Source organism: Helianthus annuus, chromosome 7, assembly GCF_002127325.2.
Source record: "Helianthus annuus cultivar XRQ/B chromosome 7, HanXRQr2.0-SUNRISE, whole genome shotgun sequence".
Classification (NCBI taxonomy): Eukaryota; Viridiplantae; Streptophyta; class Magnoliopsida; order Asterales; family Asteraceae; genus Helianthus; species Helianthus annuus.
Genome location: NC_035439.2, coordinates 117,561,114 through 117,566,636, shown reverse-complemented (window position 1 = coordinate 117,566,636; position 5,523 = coordinate 117,561,114). Strand labels below are relative to the sequence as shown.

General features: G+C 44.1%; 1 non-coding gene across 1 annotated transcript; it reads left to right on the top strand.

The window, feature by feature from the left end:
- Nucleotides 1–4,572: 4,572 nt before the first annotated feature.
- Nucleotides 4,573–4,678, top strand: LOC118480794. Its single transcript, XR_004863772.1, has one exon. It is a non-coding gene; the product is annotated as a small nucleolar RNA R71 (small nucleolar RNA).
- Nucleotides 4,679–5,523: the final 845 nt, after the last annotated feature.

Sequence of the window (5,523 nt, the reverse complement as noted above, 5' to 3'; positions counted from 1 at the left end):
GCCGATGCCCATTCGTACGCCTCATCTCGAATCTCTTCTATCTCGCTCAATTGTAACTTTCTCAACTTACCCGCCTCGTCGTAATCCGCATTGACTGTCTTGATCGCCCAATGCGCCCGATGCGCCAACTCCATTGGCAAATGACAACCCTTACCATACACCATCCAGTAAGGTGTTGTGCCAATCGGAGTCTTGTAGGCCGTACGGTACGCCCACAAAGCATCATCCAACTTGCTTGACCAATCCTTTCTATCCGTTCTTACCGTCTTCATGAGGATCTCCTTGATTTGACGGTTGGACACTTCAACTTGTCCACTCGTTTGCGGATGGTAAGGTGTGGCGACTCGGTGGTTCACGCTATACCTCTTCAATAATTTTCCGAAGTTAAAGTTCTTGAAATGTGAACCACCATCGCTTATAATAACCCGCGGGATTCCAAAGCGAGAGAAGATGTTGGATTGAACAAATTTACAAACAACCGAATGGTCGTTTGTTCGTGTTGCAATAGCCTCAATCCACTTCGAGACATAATCCACCGCCACAAGAATATAAAGGAAGCCATTCGAATTCGGAAACGGACCCATAAAATCTATTCCCCATACATCAAATATCTCTACAACCAAGATTGGTTGTAGCGGCATCTCATCCCTCTTCGATATGCTACCCATCTTTTGGCAATTTACACAATTCCGGGCGAACTCAATTGCATCCTTGAAGATAGTGGGCCAATAAAACCCACAAGAAAGTACCCGATAGCCGGTTTTATGCCCACTAAAATGACCCCCGCAAGCGGACGAATGAGCATGAGTTAAGATTTCTAACACTTCCGTCTCGGGCACACACCTCCGTATGACTTGATCCGGTCCGATCTTGAAAAGATCCGGCTCATCCCAAATGTATTGCCTCACTTGGACCATGAATTGTTGTCGACGCTTTTTGGTCCAATGAGTTAGAATGGCACCCGTGGCTAAATAGTTGACATAATGAGCGTACCACGGTGCAACGAAAGTGGAAACGGCTAAGAGTTGCTCATCGGGGAAACTTTCATTGATTTCACTTACATCATCGGTCCCCTCCATCGGAATCCTAGACAAATGATCCGCAACTACATTCTCACTTCCCTTCTTGTCTCGGATCTCTAGATCAAACTCTTGTAACAATAAGACCCACCGAATCAAACGCGGCTTCGCATCCTTTTTCTCCATTAAATACCGAACCGCACTATGATCCGAGTAAACCACTACCTTGCTTCCCCAAATATACGAGCGAAATTTATCCAAAGCATACACCACCGCTAGTAATTCCTTCTCAGTTGTGGTGTAGTTAAGTTGCGCTTCGGATAAAGTTTTGCTTGCATAATAAATAACCACCGGCTTCTTGTCAACCCGTTGACCCAAAACTGCACCAATAGTGGTATCGCTTGCATCACACATTATCTCGAACGGCTTTGACCAATCGGGTGGTTGCAAGATAGGCGCCTTGACCAAGTGTTCCTTCAAAACAGTGAAAGCTTGCATACACTCGTTAGTAAAATCAAACGGGACATCTTTTAATAACAAATTGCATAAAGGTTTGGTGATAACACTAAAACCCTTAATGAAACGTCGATAAAAACCCGCGTGTCCCAAGAATGACCGTACACCCTTAACATTTTTAAGAGGTGGCAAAGATGATATTACCCGTATCTTTGCCTTATCCACCTCCATCCCTCTTTCCGAAATCACATGTCCCAACACAATGCCCTCTTGCACCATGAAATGACTTTTCTCCCAACTTAGCACTAAATTTTTCTCAACGCACCTTTTCAAAACCTTTTGCAATTCGTTGAGACAAGCATCAAAAGTAGTGCCAAAAATGGAGAAGTCATCCATGAATACTTCGAGCGACTCTCCAACCATGTCCGAGAAAATACTCATCATACATCGTTGAAAAGTTGCCGGAGCATTACACAAACCAAATGGCATTCGCCTAAAGGCAAAGGTGCCATATGGACATGTGAAGGTGGTCTTGTGTTGGTCATCCGGGTGTATGGCAATTTGATTATAACCCGAATACCCATCTAAGAAGCAATAATATTTTTGACCCGACAATTTTTCAATAATTTGGTCAATAAAAGGTAGCGGGAAATGGTCCTTAGAAGTGGCGGCATTTAATTTCCGGTAGTCAATACACACCCGCCACCCGGTAACCGGTCGGGTGGCAATTTGTTCACCACTTTCATCCTTGACTACTTGAATGCCGGCCTTCTTAGGCACAACTTGGGTGGGACTCACCCAAGCGCTATCCGAAATCGGATAGATGATTCCCGCATCCAACCATTTAATTACCTCCTTTTTTACTACCTCCCTTAGGTTCGGGTTCAACCGCCTTTGAGCTTCTCGTGTCGGTTTGGCATCTTTGGTTGTGATAATTTTATGCATGACGATGGATGGACTAATTCCTTTGAGGTCGGCAATCGTCCATCCAATAGCACCCTTGTTCGCTTTTAACACCTCCATCAATGCTTGCTCTTATGCCAATTCCAAATTAGAGGCAATAATGACCGGTAAAGTGTCATTATCCCCTAAAAATACATACTTCAAGTGGCTAGGCAAGTCCTTGAGCTCCAACTTTGGTGGTTCCTCCAATGATGGTTTTGTACCCGAATCGATTTCCACCGGTAGACCCTCGAATTGGTGGGTCCATGGTGGTCTACCTTCTTTCATCGCAATAACATCTTGTGCTTCCTCTTCAACCCGTAGTGCATAAGCATGTACCTGTTCAGAAAAGTCACACAGGCAAATATCCAAACCATCCTCCTCATACTCATGCGGGTTGCATCCATCTACTATGTCTGCCATGAAACACTCATCAACACCGTTAGCATTAGAATTGTTAGTAAAAACATTCAAACGCATTTTTCTGTTTCCAAATGCCATATCAACTGTACCAAATCTACAATCGATAATAGCATGTGCGGTGCTTAAAAATGGCCGACCCAAAATTATGTTTTGTTGTTGTTTAGGGTCCGCCGATGAGTAATCCAACACTAAGAAATCCACCGGGTAATAAAACTCATCAATTTTTACAATAACATTTTGAACCATACCCCGAGGCAACTTATGAGACAAATCGGCCAAAACAACCGTCGTCTCCACCCTTGCTAATGGACCAAAGTCATATTGGTTGTATAAGCCCCCCGGTAAAATGCTAACTCCGGCTCCGAGATCTAGCAACGCCTTAGCCATTTGAAAATTACCCACTTGCACATTAATCAATGGCGTGCCCGGATCTTGGAGCTTAGGAGGAAGCTCCCCATTCAACACCGCACTCACTTGCCCGGTTAAATCCACCCGCTTAGGCACTTTTTTCTTGTTTTGCCTTTTTTGTGTACATAATTCTTTTAAGAATTTTGCATAAGCGGGGACTTGTTTTATTGCATCAAGGAGTGGGAGATTTATTTTAACTTGTTTGAACATATCCCACATCTCCTCCTTTTGAGGACCTCTTGACACAATAAATTTTTTCTTTCCCGGGTCAAGTAGGGCCGATGGAAATGGAACTTGACTCGGTTCACCCTCAACTTTTTCATTCTTTTCACTTTCACCCAAACCCGGTTTTTTAATAATTGGTTCTTTTGATTTAACCGGTGAAAGTTCATCATCACTTTCCATTCCCGTGATGTCCTTAACCACCCCCTCGACCAATTCGGGTGACAAATTGGCCTTAAACTCTTTCCCACTTCGTAAAACACTAACATGATTGATATTAACGTTACCTCGTGACGAACCATGTGAAGGGTTTACCTTAGTGTCGCTTGGAAGTTGACCCTTACCTTTCTTCAATTCTGCCACATCGGTTGCTAATTGACCCATTTGGGTTGTTAGTGATTGGATGCTTTTATCACGAACCTCATCTTTTTGCATTCGCACTTCGTCTAGTTGGTTCCGTTTTTGCATCTCCATTTGCATGCTCTTTAGCATCTCCATCACCTCGTTTCCACCCGAAAGCCCCCCTTGTTCTTGACCCGTTTGGTATTGTTTTTGATACCCTTGGTTATTCCCGCCTCGGTACCCACCTTGGTTATTGTAAGATGGCCGTGAACCAAAATTACCTTGGCTACCTTGAAAATTTGGGTTCGCTTGATTTGACGGGTTCCCATATCTAAAGTTCGGGTGATTCCTCAATCCGGGGTGGTAGGTATTAGAATTCATGTTGTTGTAGTTCCTACCACCTCCTCCTTGACCTTGACCTTGAACCGCATGGACTTCCTCGTATTGCCCTTCCAACATCCCTTGGCAGTTTTCAGCCGCATGACCTATTTCATTACACAAAGCACAAACATTATATATTTGGTTAGTGGTTTGAACATTACCATCATCTATGGCGTGCACTTGTGGTCGGTTAGTGGTTGGTCGGGCTCTTCTTGAAGCTTGGGCCTTCCTTTTTGATGTAGTTGCCATGCTTTCCAAAAACTCCCAATCTTCATTCTCATAATTCGTCCCAAACGTCCCTCCGGTGATAGACATTAAATCACGTGCGTCTTCGGCACTCAACCCCTCATGAAAAGCGTTCATCAACTCCCATAACTCAATTCCATGATGAGGGCAGTTTTTAATCATCATGCTAAAACGCTCAAACGCCTCATGAAACATCTCACCGTGTTGTTGTTGAAAGCTTCTCAATCCCTTCCGCGCATCATTGGTCTTTTGGGCGGTGTAGAATTCATCCAAAAAGGTTTGTTGCATCTCCCCCCATGTATATATTGATGCCGAAGGCAAAGTGTAGAACCACTTCTTTGCCTTATCCTCCAAAGAAAACTGAAATAAGACTAACTTGACTTCATCGGCCGAAAAACCTTGACTCCCAAAAGTGTTGCAAATTGAGTCATAGGCCTCTAAATGGAAATACGGCTCCTCCGTTGCTAACCCTTTGTACTTCGGTAAACTTTGCAACGAGTTTGTTCTTACTTCAAAAGTTCTCCCTTGGTTGTTGTGAGGGATAACCACCGGTGAAGGGTTTTGAGTAATGATTGGCCTGAAATGTGCCTCTATTCCCCTTGCTTGTTCCCTAAGATGCCTTCTTGGAACACCCAATCGACCCCTTGGACGAATAGGACCCATTGGTCTTGGTATAGGCCCTTGTGGTGCAATTGGTTGTTGGGGCATCGGTGGGTATTGATTCGGCCTTTGAAATTGTGGGTGTACATGTTGTGGCCTAACTTGTTGCAATGGAATGGGTTGTTGGATCGGTGGCCCTTGTGGTCTTGGCCGAATGTGTTGTGGTATAATTTGTTGTTGTGGCATTCCACCAACACTTGCCATCCCTTGAGATTGACTTTGCAAATACCCAAACTCCCCTTGATCACCATAACCTCCATAACCGTACCCATCATCTTCATAACCTTCATAATCTTCAAATCCCTCATCATAACCATCTCCTTGAATTCCCGAGGTCTGCCCAAATGGGATGGTCGAATACTGAAAGCCCGACTGTTGTTGTTGTGGTCTAAAAGATGAAGTAGTATGCACGATAGTTGAATTG